This window comes from Chrysoperla carnea, chromosome 3 (assembly GCF_905475395.1).
Source record: "Chrysoperla carnea chromosome 3, inChrCarn1.1, whole genome shotgun sequence".
Lineage (NCBI taxonomy): Eukaryota > Metazoa > Arthropoda > Insecta > Neuroptera > Chrysopidae > Chrysoperla > Chrysoperla carnea.
Window position 1 is genome coordinate 26,937,956 of NC_058339.1, and position 19,130 is coordinate 26,957,085.

Consider the following 19,130-nt stretch of genomic DNA (forward strand, 5'->3'; position numbering starts at 1 on the left):
TTTCTTACCGTTTTTCCTACGAATGTGCTAAAAAGATATAAGAGTAAAATAGCTGAGAGAAAACCGGACAAGAAGAGAAATGCGACCTGTATTTTCAGGGATTATGTCTTGAGGCTCTCAAAAAATATAGCTTTATAATCAGGTTATATAATTTGGTTGCTGATGAATGGGAGGTCAGGACAGGTAGGACTATCAACCTTACATCTGGATTAAGTTATTACATTTTTTGCTTTTCTATGTTAGAGTTTATAAAATATAGTATAAAAAAATTTTTTATTAACAAGAGGACTAAAAAATACAAAATAATGTTACTTGTAATACTAAATTCTATGCTTAACAATATGAGGTTCGTGATGTCTGTTCGATTCATGCAGGCAGAGACATTTAGTTCTGACGCTTGATATGACTTAATGAAGACGACGCTAGCAACGCTTGTTATTTTGTTTTGATAATAACAAAATAAGTCTGTCAAACGGTTAGACGGATTCCAGACTTCATAAAAGACACATCGCTGCAATGTAAATAAATAAATAAAGCGTCCCAACCATTAAATAAATGAGTAAAAGAATTTGTGTATAAATTATTCATGCCAGAAGAAAACAATACTTAGACTGTTCACTTAAATTAAAGTCGTTGAAAGACGTTATATGCTTGATAGAAGACTGAATTTTGCAAGTAAAATGTACAAAAAAACGGGTTGAAATCTGAGTTTCGTTCTTAGTTAGTAGGAAATGCATACAGGTTCATCGAGTTCTTATAAAAGCGTGCTAAAAGTTAGAACTTTAGATTAAGTATTTATTAAAGTTGGTGAGATATATTGAATGGGAAGCCGTCTTACCTCACTTAATCTTCCTCTTCTTATTTAATTTAAAAATTTTACTCTAACCATGTTATGGTAATCCACAATATTATTCCCTATAATTCACAAAAAAAATTTAAATACAAGAAAATTAAATTAGTCTAAATAAAAATAAGTGGAATAGTATTTTCAACCATTATAGGAATTTATCCAGTTGAGAATCTCAAGAAAGTTACGATACACTATACGCACATAGGCAATGCTACTAACAATACTTAGTTGATTGCAAAATATGTTCTTATTCAAATTTAATTTGTTTCATTTCATTTCCTCTTCATTCACCGCCACAACAAGCACAAAAAAATAACAGTTTGCGAATGAAAATATTTGTATGTAAAAAACTACACAATAACAATAAAAAAAACTGCCATAGAAAATAATATATACCGTGGTATAATGATGAAAACCCCTAAATTTGTATCATTCTGGTTGTCAGTCGATAGTATGCAGACAGAATGGCCAACCCATATAGAATTATTTAAGAAAAAGTACTTTTCTGGTAATTTCTACAGTATCTTACATTTATACCATACATCGAAATAGTGATGCCGCAAGAGAAGAGAGAGAAAGAAGAAAGGCACTGAGACTATGTTGTATCGTCTTGTAAATGCTTTCTATTGTCTTGTATCGAAACTGTTTCTACAAGAAAGATTTGCACGTTACAGAAATAGAAACATTACATTTATATAGATAAGTGATTCAGTCAGTAAGTCTGAGTGAGTCAACTTCAAGGGTTTTATATATTATTAGATAGAGACAAATACAAAATAAATTAATTATGTACTGCCTAAAATAATTGGTTTTTTGACAAAAAAGAAAACCCTTTTGGACAGTGTAAAGCATTTATTATTTCAACAATTACAATTTCGATCGGTTGCTATTCCGATACCTACAAAACAAGAATGGGGCTTAACCTCCGTTTCTCAGACCACGTCTATAACAGAGGCCACGTACATCATTATTTTTAATCTTTATTTATTTGTTAAACTTCATTCGAATATACAATTAATTATTTCATGTGTGTGGAGTCGGTTACTTCGTTGTTATCCTAGTTAACTAGTTTTGTTCACACTGGATTCAGCCACTAACCGACTCAGTGGCAAGAAGATATAAAACTTACAAGTCTGTATAATACACTACACATGGAACAGTTTTCTAGTTTGTTTCGTGGTATTACTTATACGAAAAAGTAGATTAGAAATAAAAATAAGGTTGTAAGCTAATTTTCTCCACGGGGTTACCAATGATATGAATGGCTCACTTGAAAATACGACTTCTACTACAATCTTAGAAATTGATGTACGGCAATTATTAGAATATCCTGTTTTAACAAATTACAATCCCCTCACGCCTGACCGACATTTATTTGCATCATATATATTATTTTTTTAGCTTGTTTTTCCTGAGTACGCGATATCTTCCTCATTCCTCTATCCAATTCCATGATTTACCACTCATTTCAAAGCTTAAGATGCTAGCTAATTTTGAAAAATAGACTCAAGAGTCTAAAATTAAAACAGGCTAAAGAAACAATATTAATATTTAAGTTTGTTTATTATGTAATTTGTATCTGTAATAAAATTGCTAATAAGTAAAGAGTAAGAAAATTACTGAATTCATTACGGATCGAGAAAAACTAAAGCGATATAATCACAGGGAAAAAGGTGCAGAACTAAAAAGGTTAAAGCCAGAAAAGTGCAAATAAATATGCAAAATAAAGAAGCTGTTCATATTGAATGCAAACGTTATAAACAAATAACTGCCTAGGTTAGATTAGGTAATATTGGCTGTTCGTGAAGGGCACATTTAGGCTATAGAGCCCATTGTGATACCATATATATGTTTTACCACCTTTTCCGCTGATAATTTCATTTATCAGTTTCTCAATTATTTTCAGAGGCTGAGTAATAACTGCATAAAGCATATCAATATTAATCATGAAATTGTGACAGTGATTATGAAACTAAGAAGTTTATTTTTCCTCCAACGCCCTCAATTTTTACTCACCGCTTTTGGTAGTGGTGTGGGTCCAGCATGTCTTGATACATTCAGACATCAATCTTTTACTGACGATAGCACAGTGTCTTAACCATGAAACTTAAAGATATGCTGAATATTTCGTTTTGGATTTACAAATCGATTCTCAAAACTGGGAAGTTATTAAAATTACTTTAGCAATAATTTTACTCTCATCTATTTTGATACCATCCTGTAGTTGAATATTCTACTATGAATGTCACTATAAATTATTATCTTATAGAGTTAGAGTTAGGTATCCTATCTCTCATATGAACCCCCTACTTTAAATTCAAATTCATTCAATTTTTTATTTTACTGTATTTTATTAAGTGTACTTTGTTACGCGTGTGTGTAACATATCTTGCCGTTTTTTATTTTATTTTGTATTCTGTTTTATTTTTTGCAAATAGTTTCGTTTCCAAAGTTTTTATTTACCAGGCGTTTTTTTTTTAAACGATGTTTGGTAATCTTTAGGATCCCGCCCTTTAACATTCGATTTGGAATTTTTGGTTAAATTTCTTAAAACTTCTGGTACAGGATGATTTTGTTACCCTCATATAAACAGGCGGAACTCTTTTAAACTATTCGTTTTGCAATTACAGCCCTTATAGTATAAGAGACGGTATAAATCGATCTTCACCCATCTAAAAGCCAAATGAGACATATTTTTTATGAAATTTTATTGATGACACTCCTACCATAGTTTTGCTCGCAAAAAGCGTTCATGGCTATTTTAAATTAAATTAATTTTTATCAATTTTTCCCATGAACGGTTTTTTTCAGGCAAGCATATACCATTATTTTCATAATTAAATAAAATTTCCTCTGATACCAATTTCGATTGGTTAATGCATTTTTTTTTGTCAATAATAAGCTTTTTGAATCAATGTGAATATACAAACAATTTCAAAGTTGGTCAGCCATCGAATAGAAGACTCACACAAAGTGGATCTTATGCCTAAAATAATTTTACCAGGTGTCTCAATATAAACACTCTAGCTAAAACTTCTTTCATCAAAGAGTTATTGGAAAAAATGCCTCAAGTAAAAAGTTCTTTTCTTGGAGGGGACACCTAACAGAAGCCGTAAATGTAACCTTGATTTTTGGAAATAGTAAGAGAACAAAACTTCAAATAACATAGTCCATCCTTTTTGCAACGGTTTTCCGCCAAAATTATAAGGCTGACTAAAAATTGCCTACAAAATTTTCAACTGGATTGTTTAAAATGGGACATCTGGTATATAAGAAGAAAATATTTGATGCATTTTTGTTTGTTTGTGCTGGATAAACTCGCAAACCAATGGACCGATTTTAAAATTTCTTTCATTTATAGCAAACTACGTTATCAGTGACTAACATGACCTGTATTTTGTTTTCAAAAATTAGGGTACAGCACCAAAAAAAAAACAAAAAAAAACAATAAAATTTTGAATAAATATTGCGATAAGTGAAGTCAATAGAAGTGAAAGAAGGCTTTTAAAAGCGGTAGAATTTTAAAGTTGAAGTGACCAGCGACGCGTGTGGTTAACTGCTAGTGCTATATATGTAGGCACAATAATAAAATTACATAATTGATAAAAATTTGCATTTGATATACATAAATACATACACAAATATTTTAAATAGAATAAATTTTATATAACACATATATTATTATGGAGATGAGAATGAAATTCTTATAAACTTGTTTCTATATGGATTCATGTTGAAATATTTGTCTATGTGTTTATGTTTGTATTTGTGTGTACGTGTGTGTATGTAACTGTTTCAGTCTATGTACAGAATGGTTCAAGTTGTAAAAGTAGCACTTCAACAACAAATGAGAGATATCTTTAAAAGAAGAATAATATCTTAATACACTTATATATGAGAAAGCGTCTTTTTCTAGGTACACTGTATGGAAATTCTGAAAATAAACTGATAACTTTGTAAAAACTGCCAAAACGCTTGCTTAAAAGAAAGGCTTATGGTAAGTGCTTACCTCGTTTCGAGAAAAAATCTCTCGTGCAATATTAGAAATTTAAAATCATTATGCAATACCCCACGCTTGGAATATGTGATAAATTTTCATTTGATCTCAGCAGGTGTTTTGGTAATATTCACAATAATATCCGTTTTCTAAAATTTTAAATCCCTGCATCTAGGAAAAAAAAACGAACATTATGTACCATTTGATCAAATCCTGCTGTTTAACTTGGACCATTCTGTATAAAGATCTGAAATATTTATTGAAGCTGGGTACAATATTTGCGAAAATTTATATCTGACCTTAATATTAGGATGATAAAAAATCTCCCAACTTTTTTTGATTACAGAAAGTTGCTTCACACTTCCCTAAGAGTTCCAAATAACATACCGAAAAAAGCAGCTTTCATTGCCTTTTAGCAACCATTAGTAGTAGTTTTCGGAAATTTTTTAGGTATTTTAGGTAATTGTTCCGAATAAACATAAATTTCGAAGATTCAAAAGAAATTATTGACAAACATTACTCTAAATTATCTCCGAAAGAAAATAGGAGCGTGTTTAAAGGTTAAAACAAATTCTCTTGATTACGAGTAAATGATAAAATATTTCATAGCCCATTGCATAACACCAAAAAAGAACGAGAGGTGCCGATAAATGAGCAAAATTTTCTTCGAACTATTACCAATTTACATATCATTTACTCGTATCACTATTACAATTTTTTTTTTAATTCTAGAAATAATATTTTTAATTATAAATAAAATTGGGGTAGTTATATAAACAATTTGATACGCTTTTATTTGATTTATGATTACAGAATCCTTCGAACATAGCTTACTAACAAATTTTTTCCCTCTATTTTCGAATAACAATATACAATGTCACAAAAAATAATTTACATATTTTTATAACAAGCTGCCTGCCTAAGCCTAAGCATTTTGTTAAAGGCAAATTCATTCTAGTATGCTAGGGTACGCATACATTACAGAAAACACTACTCAGCTGTAATTGTAACTACACAATTTCTATATATTATAAATGCGAAAGTAAGGATGTTTGTTTGTTTGTGTGTTTGTTTGTTAGTTACGCTTTCACGCTAAAATTAGCGAATGGTTTTTAATAAAACTGTACATCAATATAGCTCACACTTCAGAATAACACGTGAGCTAATAATTTATAAAGATATATTTAAAAAAAATAAAATTTAAACTGACATTTACTATTTTAAATTTTTACAGAAGTCTTTAATTTATGATTCAAAATGATGATAATAGATGGAATAAATAATCATCATTTTGAACCATAAATTAAGGTATTCTGTAAAAATTTAAAATAGTAAATGTCAAACAAATCATGGCCAATTTTTCTGCTATACTGAATGAATTCTGACTATTTCACATTTAACAAAATTGAAAACCGTGCACATCAAGAGAGGTGGAGGATATAAAGCGTTGTTTTTTACTTTTAAGTCCAGTGAAATGGGCGGGTATCAGGCTAGTACACATATAAATTGCATAATATATGTAACTGTGTGTCTATCTATGTATACGTATGCATTGATAGTAAAGGAAAAGTTGGTTGAATAGGAAGAAGAATATCCTATACAATAGATGTCATGGAATTACTGTCAACTCATATCCTTCCGATGAATGCACAAAAACAACCATCGTCTTTCAACTCAAACCATATTAGCATCAAATATTTTACTCCCTATTGTATTTTATGTATTAAAATACATAATATTTATGTGTTATTTTTAGCTCTTTCATTAAATACAATCCATAATGTTTGTTTTTAAAATATTATTGAAATTATTCAATATTGATTTCTAGTTTGTTTATGTGGCCTTGGATCAGTATAATACACAGTGAACTATTAACAAAGCGAAATTTCTATTATACTTTTTGTCTACCGAGTTTGATTATAAGGAAAAATGGTAATGATGACACGAATTTCACATTTATAGAAATGTACAAAATGGATATACAAAAATTGGATCAGTAAGGTTTCGGGCAACATTCGGAATATTAATTTATAAGCTTTTTTGAACAAGAATCAATTGACACAATGCGATCCTAGATTTTTGCATACTGACCTCTATCTAGCGTCTGCTCTAGCAAAGGAACATCTAAAAAAGTACCTAAAAGATATTCGTGGTATTGAAGTATAAGTAGGGTTCGTGTTATTGAAGTTATTGTTGTAGTCGACTACAACAATTTATGTAAAATTTTTCAAATTATGTTTTGTATCTGTCAAATTTTGAAGTAAGAGTGCTCTAAGAACTAGATACTTTTGTATGGCAAGATTTTTAGTAGAATAGACAGATAGAAAACAAATCAAATTAAATAAAAGCTTTCAAAATAAATGAAACATTCAAATGAGCTTTTGAATATAGAAAAGCAAAAAAAGATAACTCCAAACATGATGTATCAACTATATTTTCGTACAATAATAATTCTATGTTTTATTATTTATACATTTTAATGCTTACTATTTCAAAAATATTTTGCTTTATCGTAGATTCTATTTTTAATATATCAAAGTGGCACGGCGCCATACATTTCTTTTGGGGTTAATAACCACAACCCATTAAACCATCGTTAGAATAACGCACACACATACATACACACAGAAGTTAAAACTTGTAGAATGGTGGTTTATAAAATGCAGAGACAATATAATAAAAGTTACAATAGACCGAATTCATTTTAAATTGAAGTTTTGAACAACTTCAAAAGCTTGCTAAATAGAAAATTGTATATATAAAACTTTCACTCGCATTTTTCTGTAATGAATTATGAGTAGTTGATATCTGATACAAGTATAATATAAATATTTATTATTAATGGCTGATACAATCAAATCTAGTCATTTCAATAAAAAATTTTAGCAAATGTTTTTCAATTTTGTAGAAAGCTTTGAAAAGGTATTGGGTTTTCCTCGCCTTACAGATAGTTACGGCTCAAGCCAACCAAAAACAATTACTTTAATAATTTATCTAAATATTTGAGGAGATAAAAGAATTATTTTCAACCGACTTCAAACAAAAACGGAGGAGATTATCAATTCGACTGTATTTTTTTTATGTTTGTTACCTCAAACTCTCGACTGGGTGAATCGATTTTGATGATTCTTTATCTATTTGAAAGCTGGTTCTTCGCGTGTGGTCCTATTTATTTATTTTAGTCCAGTTCTGACAACGCCATCAATGAAAAAACCACAAAAGTGTTAGATTTAAATTAAGTATGCACGAAAAGTGGACGAATAACTCAATATCACGCAAACCGATTTCGGAGATTCTTAAATCACAAAATAAAAAGAACCGACTTCAAAAGAAAAACTCTTCCAAAATAAATTAATATGCACTAAAAAATAAAAAAATAACGATAATATATTGTAGTTAAAATTATTGTTATTTTTGGAGTCGGTGTCAGCCAAGCTAATGTAACAAACTGTTCCATCATAGTTGTTTCCTTGACTGACACCGACTCTAAAAATAACAATAATTTTAACTAAATTATATTATCGTTATTTTTTTTATTGCATATTAATTTATTTTGGAAAATTTTTTCTTTTGAGGTAGGTTTTCTTTTTGTTAAAAGTTTATTTTTATTTTACACTAACAATTTATTGCCTAATAAAAAAGATTTGTATGAATCTCCTTGACTACATAATCAATAATTATGTCACCATTAACAATAAATACTATGTTTGCCATGAAAAGAGGATTTTCCTTGTCGGCAATACGAACGACGACTTAATGAATAATATCATAAACAATGCAAACAATTAGTTACAGTTTATTTACCTTGAGTAAATAGCATAAATAACAATTATTATAAACTGATAAATAGTTTTATAATAATAATTATAACATATAAAGCAAGTGGATTCAAACTATTTATATATCTGCTCCATATTTTCATTATTAGCAATTTAATTATTAAAATGACCTGTATATCAGAATACCGTCAACCCATAACGATATAGAATTTCATTGATGATTTCTTTCCTTGATTAGGAAAATTAATTCAATCTGGTTATAAACTCTTATTTGTATAAGAAAGCTTAATTTTCATTTATATATTCAAAAATTTGAAATTAAAACAATAAATTTTGTTTCAAGTTTCAGTTTCAACATTTACAAATTTAAAAGCTTGTTAATACGTGCAACTTTAAAATTTAAGGTGTTTCAACAGTTCTGTAACTAAGGCGTGACAAAAGAGACACCCGCCAAGAGCGCATAAGAAATAGAGGCGCAAAACAAAACGAATGTTTTATACGTAAAATAAAATGCTAGTAAGGAATCGCTCATTAATTTTCATAAAGTTAAAAAATACGATTTTTTTTATAACAGAGGCAAATTTGATTCGATTTTATTGAAATTTTCTTTGAAACGAACTAATTTTGGGTCAACTTTATCAGCTGTGATGTCTGATTTTCACTAGCTATCATTCATGTGCTTAATTCCGCGACCCACATTCTTGAAACATAGTCCATATTGAAACCTATTAGAGCAAGGTTAATTTTGTTTAGTCTCAAAGTTTAATCTCAAGTTTAATCTCAAATTTGAAAAGTATGACCCAAATTTTGTAGGATTTCATACTTGGTTTATCAAAATTTATATAAAATTTGAATGTGATAGAGAAAAATAAAATTTTTTGGATTCCGATGACGTCATTAAGTTAAAAAATTCGATTTTTTTTGATAACACAGGCAAATATGATCCGATCTGATTGAAATTTTTTTTGAAACCCACTAATTTTTTGACACTCTTTTCAGCTGCGATGTCATTTTTTCGCTAATTATCACCTTTATGCTTAATCCCGGGACCAGGGCTTCAAATTCTTGAAACTTATTAGAACTAGGTTAATTTTGATCACAAATTTGAAAAGTATGACCCATATTTAGCAGGATTACATACTTGTTTTATCAAAATTGCCAATATGGTATATAATTTAAAATAGGTACTTTGACTTTTTATTACAAAGTCTATTTACTAGGTCGACTTCAACATATTACATGGATTTAGAAACATGACTTGATCTTGAATAAATAACGAATTTTAATAGAAATAATTGAAAATAGGTGCTTTGACTTTTTACTAAACGTCTATTTTCTAGGCCAACTTCAACATATTATACGGATATAGAAACATGTCAATAAATAACGGATCTTAATATTCTTAATAAAAAATAAAAATAGGCAAATACTTATTTTCAATCAATAATGACTGGGAACAAGAAAATTTATATGTAAATTGTGTCACAAATGTACCTGCTAGTAAAATTCAAACCATTTAAGTTACTAATTTACTGTACAAGTGACATTTCTCTTTAGAAATGTGATACAAGTAAAGCCATTATAAAAAGTCTGTTTTAATTTTTAATAAGTACATGTAATTGTATATGTATATATGGTGAGAAATATTTTGATTAGTTTCTGAACTAGCGGTTATAACGCCACTTGAAGCTCTAAAACCGCCTTGTAAGTAACAGAAATGTGTATTATGTTTTCGGTGAACAAAAATAGTCAGAAGACTGTAATGAGAATGAATGAGTAGAATGCTCCAAAATATTAAATTGTCATTTATAGGATAAGTGTGAATGTACCTAATTGATTTTTATAAGATGATTTTGTATTGCACACGTACGATAAATTCAATCGGAAATCACTAAGTAGAAAGGAATGGGTTATAACGGAAAAAACTTTAAACCATTAAAACTGTACAGTATAAATATTATGTTAGTCATTCAGGGACAATAAAAGCTTCGAAGGGCGTAATTGAAGTGAATATTTGAAGCTCAAATCTCACAGAGGATCAAATAAAAATTTACTGAAAATTGGGTTTTTAGAATGGGCTACCGTATACCTAACTGATGGAATTATATGAATGAAAAACTTTTCTATTTTTATTGCTGAAATATTGCTGCATTTGTACTTGATCTAATATAATATATAGCTGTAAGTGAAGCCCACACTAACTAATGTATGCAAATTCTGTGGAACTTGCTAGAAAGATGCGGCTTTTTGTATTCGAAGCGAAGTTGCTTGAAACCGAAGAAAAAAATCGGAAAACTTCAATTTTTCCATTGCAATCTCCAATAAAATCGAAAAATTTGGAAATGATTTTGAATTACTGTTGGAATAATTTATTTTTATCAACAGTGACCAATGATCAGATTTCCCTTCAAAAATTTTCTTCTAAGTAAATTGATTTTATTACGTAACTTAAAACAGACCCTTTACCTTGATAATAAAACCGAAAAGGAGAAAAAGAATAAGCGACCGTGTTACTTATTGTAATAAATTTACGTTGGTAACAAGTATAATGTCGTGCGTAATCCATTAAAGAATCGACCGCAACCGATACACTTTCCATTGTTTCTTAACGATAGATAGAAAGTGATTTAAACAAAAAAAAAACAAGGGAAAAACACATAAAATCCACGATACTGGCATTAAAAAAAGTCATATATTTTTTTCGTTACCTATATAAGAAAAAGAAATAGTAGGTATTCATTTAAAAAAATTGTCTTCGTTTTATCAAGGGGTAAAATGAATGTAAGTGATAAAAATTGATTTTGATGGTTGTGGTAAAATAACTTTTAATAGAATCATGTTCATAAAAAATATATAAGAGTATTAATTCTTTAACATTTTCCGAGTCAGCTAAATCGTAACAGTTTAAAAAAAAAAAAACTAAATACAGAAGTTGAACTTGTAAAGAGAATTCATTATCTCAAGGGAGCTTGAACATTTAAAACTCTTTTATATAGTTTTATATATACCAACTTTAAAATTTTGATAAATTTAAAAAATGTCTTATGTCAGTTGATGAAAATAACTACTTAAAAAAATTTTATATGTCGTTAACTTTTATACCATGCACATATGTAATATGCAAGGTATACTAAGTTTAGTCCCAAGTTTGTAACGCTTAAAAATATTGATGCTACGAGCAAAATTTTTGTAAAGGTGTTCATAAAATCACCTTATTAGTACATTTCCGGTTGTCCGTCCGTCCGTCTGTGGGCACGATAACTCTAAAACGAAAAAAGATATCAAGCTGAAATTTTTAAAGCGTACTCAAGACGTAAAAAGTGAGGTCGAGTTCGTAAATGAGCAACATAGGTCAATTGGGTCTTGACCTATGGGTCCGTAATTATAAAAAATGTTCCTCATAAAAAAATAAACAACTTTTGTTTGAAACATTTTTTCGTAAACATCACTGTTTACCCGTGAGGACGCAAATTAGACGTAAATTGTATAGTATGTCTTATACAAATTGTATATGTTTGTGCAATGTGATAGAATAATCAACACTTTTTTTGCATGGTATTTCAACAATTAACTCAGGCAAATGTTTATTTTCATTTGTTTGTAGTTTGTATTTCGTGTCATTCGCTTTTCATGAAATTTGACATGGAAATACATATTAGGTAGACATTTATAGGTTAATGATTACAATGAAATCTCTACATCATTTCCACGAGAATATTTCATAATAAGTATATGTAAATTATTATAAACATGATATTGTATTTATTTGTCGCTTTAATAAGGGACTCCAATTTCTTTTTAACCCCCGAACTATAAAAAAAAAAGAGGTGTTATAAGTTTGACCGCTATGTGAGTGTGTCTGTGTGTTTGTCTGTCTGTGGCATCGTAGCGCCTAAACGAATGAACCGATTTTAATTTTTATGGTTTCGTATGAAAGATAATTTAACGGAGAATGTTCTTAGCTATATTTCACGTGCAAGCTGAGGGTTCCGTACCCGAAAAATTTGTCGGGGGTTTTTTAAATTTTGTAAATTTCACTTATTAAATTTGAAATAAATTATTCAGATTATATAAATTTATATTATATTGAATTTAATTAATTTATTGTGTGAATCTAGTAATTATTAAAAGTGGCTACGAAAACTCTTTCAAGGTAGTTCAGTATAGTGTCCCCAATTTTATAACTAGGTGTTTTGTTATAATGGTGAAATTCGAAATGCCATTGTATATGAACCAAGCCTCCTAATCAGCATACTATCTATGATATTTATGTGCAATCTTTCTAACTTAAGTTATATACTCTATATATGTGCTTTGCAGTCTCTGTAATACTGGAAAATTCCACTACTTATTTTCCACTTATCCATTGATAAATAAATTTTTAACTAAATATCACAATTGGGACTAGTTTGAAAATTAAAAGCACGTTTATAAAAAAAGACACATTGGGGAAAATATGATTGGCTTATTAATGTATTAAATAAATTTATTCAGTAGAGAATTGATAACGTATACACTTGAAAGTTTTTAGACAAATAACATAACTAATCATATTTAGTTAAAGAGACAAACATTTAAGTGATATCACAAAACTGTACGTATGTATATGCTTTTATATGAAATAGATCAAAAGCACAAATGTAAAAAAAAGGGTAAAGTTGTCAACAAACACCACTGCAGCAGTAAAATGAAATTCGTAAAAATAAACCTGGCAGTCATAGTGACTGCCGATAGAAGTAAAAACTTACTTTTAGTATACAAATTTGAAATTTCATAATCTTTGAATTAAAATTATCAACATCAATCTGGTTTTCACATCTATTGACACTCCGAGCAACAATTATATGCATGTTTATATGGTTTTTTATTATTTAAATATATTATGGGCTGTACAAGATTATAACAAAATATAAATACAATTCAATTGAAATAACAATTAATATACAATTATATGATTTGTGGATAGTATTTGTATTTACATAAATTTTTAAGTACTTGTTTTATACGCAGCACTTATGTTACACAATACGTCAGTTGTAAAGCTACAGATATACTGCTATGAGCCTGTCGGTAAGCACAGCATGTCGATAACAAGACCCCATAGCATTTTCCCCTACCAAAGTGCCCAACTTCGCTAAAGAAGTTTTCACCTCAACAACTTTATAGTAATCGAAAACGGTGTTTGAAGGAGTAGAAAACTAATGGATATAAATGAAAAAGCAAATATTTTTAACGAAATTAAATTGTATCAGCTTAGGTTATTAAGAATGGAAAAAGAAGCAAAGGTTAACAAAAAAAAGCTTGCATAGAAAGCTTAAAATTCATTAGCATTCATGGGGGGGGGGAATATTCAAAAAAGAAGATAAATCGTCCGATTCGTTGAACATATTCGAAATTTTAATGTTTAATATGTTAAGATTTTTAACGCACAAAATGATTTCTGCATATTTTAATAAATTATCTTCTTATTTGAATAACGCTCTTAAAACTACAGATAATAAAGCAGCTCGTTACTCTTGTGTACAATGTACTAAACTAGAGGAGTTTAATATACCGTACTGAATGAAAATTTTTTCTAAAATGAACGATTTGCTCAAAATATCGTCCTCTTTTTTTTAAGGCTTTTGTGCCTTTACATTCAGTACGTGATACTGAACCTATTTAAAAAAAAATAACTACTGTAATTTAATGCAGAAACTAAATTATCTTTGCTTGTATAATAATAATCACCAATTTTAAGATTCCCACGCAGTTAAAAATTTTCCCGGACCCCTCAAAGAGTAGTGATGACTTAAAAGTTATCCCACCTATGAAAATTTTCGTGGTGGAAACAGATCTAGGCACATCCTCTCATATTTTCAGCCGTCAAGTCGAACTGTTATTTTTTATACATATATGGTAGCTTTGTTTAATACTGGAATTTTTGGATATGCACTCCCATGCATATAGAATATATTTGCCTCGGGTATGTAGAAAACGTATAAAATTGATACAGATAACATATTTATTTAAGTGGATAGTTTTATCTTCACAAAAAGGGGGAATAAATATAATGCAAAATAAATATATTTACAGACATAGCTTATAGAAACAAACACAAAGTACTAATTGTATAAATGTATTTTGTTTATTTATCAGTAGTTTCGATTTAAATCATTTCTAATTAAATTAGTCTACAGTGATTGCACATCAGACAATTAAAATAAAGTTGTTTTGTAATCTGTCTCTTTTCTAATCAAATATACAATTTGTAAACTATATCGTTAGCCATTTTTAATAATATTAAGTAAGAAGATGTCTTATGGACGTTCTTGTGTATAAAACAAAGAGAGATTGCATATGTGCATACATGAACCCAGTCGGTACACATACAATACCAGTCACACACAGTAATACATAACCATAACACACAGTACACATTCCCTCTTTGTTTTCTACATAAGAACGTTCATAATAACTCTTCTTACTTCATATATCTTATATGGCTAACGAGATAGCTTACAATCGGTATACATTTATATACATATTTAGGGGAAATATATTTGTAAAAAATCTACTGTTTGTTTCATTTCTTCAAAATCTAGAGTATACAACAATAAAAAATGAGTATTATAAGTTTGAGTACTCGTATTTTGCTTGTCTGTCTACAATTCCATCTTTTGCTTTATAACTTCTAAACGTATTTCTGGCTTTCAAAACGAGCTTTTTGATTGAAGATAGGATACTTTAAAGAAGACCTTAAAGTTCTTCAGTTTATTCGATGATTTAGAAACGCTAAAAAAACAGAAATCATTTTAAAATTCAAAATTATTTATTTTAAAAAGTTTTATTTCCAAAGAATGTCCGTCTACAATTAAATGCAGTTGGTACTCTTTTACGTCCGCTGAAAAGTTTACTGTTTTACTTTGAGAATGATGCATTAGCTTTACGATTTTCTTTTTTTTTGATATTTATTTTTACTATCACCTTTGTTTATTTTTACTATCATGCCTCTCTATTTTAAATATAAAAATGGGGAGTGGAAGAGAAGACTGGTGATATTAAATAAAACAAATATACGCATCTTTAATGGATTATTTGTACATTTATCACAGAAAATTTTCTAATATTGTTAATACAGGCGCCTGATCTGTGAGCTTTAAGCAGTTCTGCTCGAGCCAGAGATCATTTTATATAATATTTGATCCGTGTAAAATTTTTATTTCAGACTTCACTTCTTCAGTTTTTCGTTATCTGTATTTTCCGATAAGAACACAAACAAGTAGATTGCGGAAAAAAATTGCTAGGCAGATAAGAAAGTTGAAAGTGTTTTTTGTTTTAAAATATAATACTTAATCAAAAAAATATTTTTGTTTTTGAATCTGGTTCACATACATGCAGAAACTCTGCTAAAGAAACTCGTTTTTGCATCAATTGGCCTTCATAATTCTTTCTTTATTTTTGTTAACCACCTTCAACTGTATCTGTCAATTAAGTTTTACTTTAAAAGTGTTAAGTTACATGTAATGTTGTACATAACTGAAAGAGTGCGTACTTATAATAGTGACCATAATCCTTGTAAATATTTAAAAAAAAAATGAAAAAAATCATAATTTTTGATGAATATTTATATATAATTCATGTCTCATGACCACTGCAAATGATATTTTGGGTACACCTTTCAAATTATTCAAAACCATCCTCAGAATTTTTCCCCAAAGAATTTTTAAAAAAAGTATGCACTGCAATGTATAGAAATTAATAAATGCCTAGAGGCGAAATTTAAGTGTAAAAAAGAATATTGTTGTATAGATCCGAAGAATATGTCAAACGACGGAATAGGTCACAGCAGACTCAAAAGATATCCATGCCTCATGGGTTGGATGGTAATGCAAACTGTCTAGATTTTAAAGGGTCGGAAAATACACCTTTTCCATTTCAGATAGTTTGCCACTTTCATTAGAGGAAACAAACCAAGCTCTTGGGGTGAGTTAATTTGGGTCCGATTAAAAAAGGCATAACAAGGTAAGTAAGCGTTTTTTACCGAAGGTTATCTTGCTAGGCTTCTTACCTTGCTTGACCTTTTTTACTTACCAGTTTTCTGTCACCTTTCCCGTACTTTAACTACGGTATACATCAATCATCTGAAGGGTCAAATCCGAGGATATGAAAGACTATTATATAGTTTTAACATTACCTATCTAGTGTGTATGTACTAGTTATACTTTCAAATATGTATAAAAGCATGTTGCTAATTCATAACTGGAACGATGACGTTTTGATATGTAATTTTGCAATGGAAACAATTAAACATACAGCAATGACTATATGATAACAATAAAATAGGGATAGCTGCTTATATAAATGATATTGGGTGGGACATTAAATGTGTCACAGACGTTACTTATTCAAAATTTGATGTTAGTCACGAACACATAGACAATTTGATTTTTGTTACAATAAAATAAGATCATATCTTTTACGAATTTTTTAATATGAATACATCAAAATCAAATTGTCATTAAAACTTTATTGTCATTAGACGGGATTGACTTTATAAACGATATTTAATCTCAATAGCCGATATAAAAGTAAAGGTTAACGGGCGTAATTTATGATTTATGAAGATAAAGCCCAATATGTGTGTAAAAAAACTGAATATTCTTAACTATTTTAGTGAACATTGAATACTCTCAAGAAATTGTTGCCTTTACAATTAAAAAATGAATGAATACTGATCCCATGAAGATAAGCATGCATATTTAGTTTGAATGACAATGCATGGTAAGGTTGCGCCGTCCTGATTTTCAAATCGCTTCCACCATATTTTATATAAATATATTTTTTTAGTCTTTAAAATTTTAATAAAAAATCCTTTTAAAGGGACAAGCTTTTATTGTACTAAAAAGTAGAAAATAATTTTATCTATAAGTCACTCATACCCGACTATTTGTAAAAGCTTGAGGTGTTTAATATCAAGGATGAATCGAAAAGTAATTAGGCATGTGGAGTAAATGAGGCGTTCCGATTCATTTTGATATTTTAAATTAACCGTCTCAAGCTTTAACAAATAGTCGAGTATGAGTGACTTATAGATAAAATTATTTTCTACTTTTTAGTATAATAAAAGCTTGTCTCTTTAAAAGTATTTTTTATAAAAATTTTTATTTATTTTTGTTACAGAGTTGCATTAAACAGACGAAATGAGATACTATTACATTAATGGTTTAATTTTAATGTGTTGTACTCATACAATTAAACTAGAAGCACCATAAATATATTGCATATTTAACAGAACTAATGACGAGCCTTAACGGTGACAACCTGTATATACACCACGAGTATGATGAAACTCAGTCATACTTGATCGCCGTTATAAAGGGATGATATTCTATATATATGTTTATGTATCACAAAACATCGATGAGCTAAATCCATGTGCGGCGACCTTTAATTCCTATTAAAACACCCATTTCACTTCCTCTATGTCAGTTCAATTTATTTTAACTGCCTTATAATATGTATGTATAGTAATTTTATTCGAAGTTTTATTCCCATTTTCGTTTTTTTTTTTGGTAAAATGCTAATCAGTAAGTATCATTTACATTTTATTTGTATTGTCACAAAAACCAAAATTTTTAATTTTACTGTGGTTGGAATATCTATTCATATCATCAATACGCTATGGAATTGAATGTGATGCGTAATCATAATTTATTGATGATAATATCGAAAGAAAAAGAATATATTTTTTTTATATACTCGATAAAATACAGGCTGGTCAAAGTTACAACAACAGGATTTCATCAAATGGTATAAAAAAAAAAAAAAACAAAAAAAAAACAAAAAATTGACTATGATCTTCAAAATCAGTTCAGTTTGAAAAAAGTTTTAAGAAACAAGATAATTAAATGGACAGTGTTCTTAGATATGTTTCAAGTGTGAGTTTAGGGTTAAATTTTACTTGTGTCTACTTAAATTAAAAATAAAAATATTACAATTATGTTTCAAAATATTAATAAAAATAATTTGATTATTTAATTTTGTAATTTTGATCGTCAAATATGTACATTTTTATTTCATTTTGGAGTGAATGCACTCTATGAATGTTTTTTCAAAATATAAATACTTTTTATGCAATAAAACCGATTACCTTGAAGCATAGAAAGTATAAAATAGAAATATATAAATGTCCATATGTGTGTATATTTGTTACTAAATATAGTTTACTCAATTTTTAATTATTTTGACTTAATATCATACAATAATTTTTTTTATAAAGATCTAAGGCTATCTTCATAACAACAATTACCGGAATGGGGGGAAAGTCAATCGGAGTTTTCTTCTTGCTTTTGTGGCAGAGAGTAAGGTCTATGTGACAAAAACTATTTTAATAAACATTGGAAAATGTATTTTCGATTGATTTAAAAATTTTTATTGTGAAATTGTTGGCAATTGTTGGTGTTACTTAAAACGTTTTATTGCTGTTCATTGATTTTTAAGGCTGCACATTCATGAGCCTTGT

General features: G+C 28.8%; 1 protein-coding gene across 1 annotated transcript in view; it reads right to left on the reverse strand.

Annotated features, from left to right (window-relative positions):
• Positions 1 to 19,130, reverse strand: part of LOC123296646 (GATA zinc finger domain-containing protein 14) — a 382,239-nt gene that overhangs the window by 215,215 nt on the left and 147,894 nt on the right. The window lies entirely within an intron of this gene.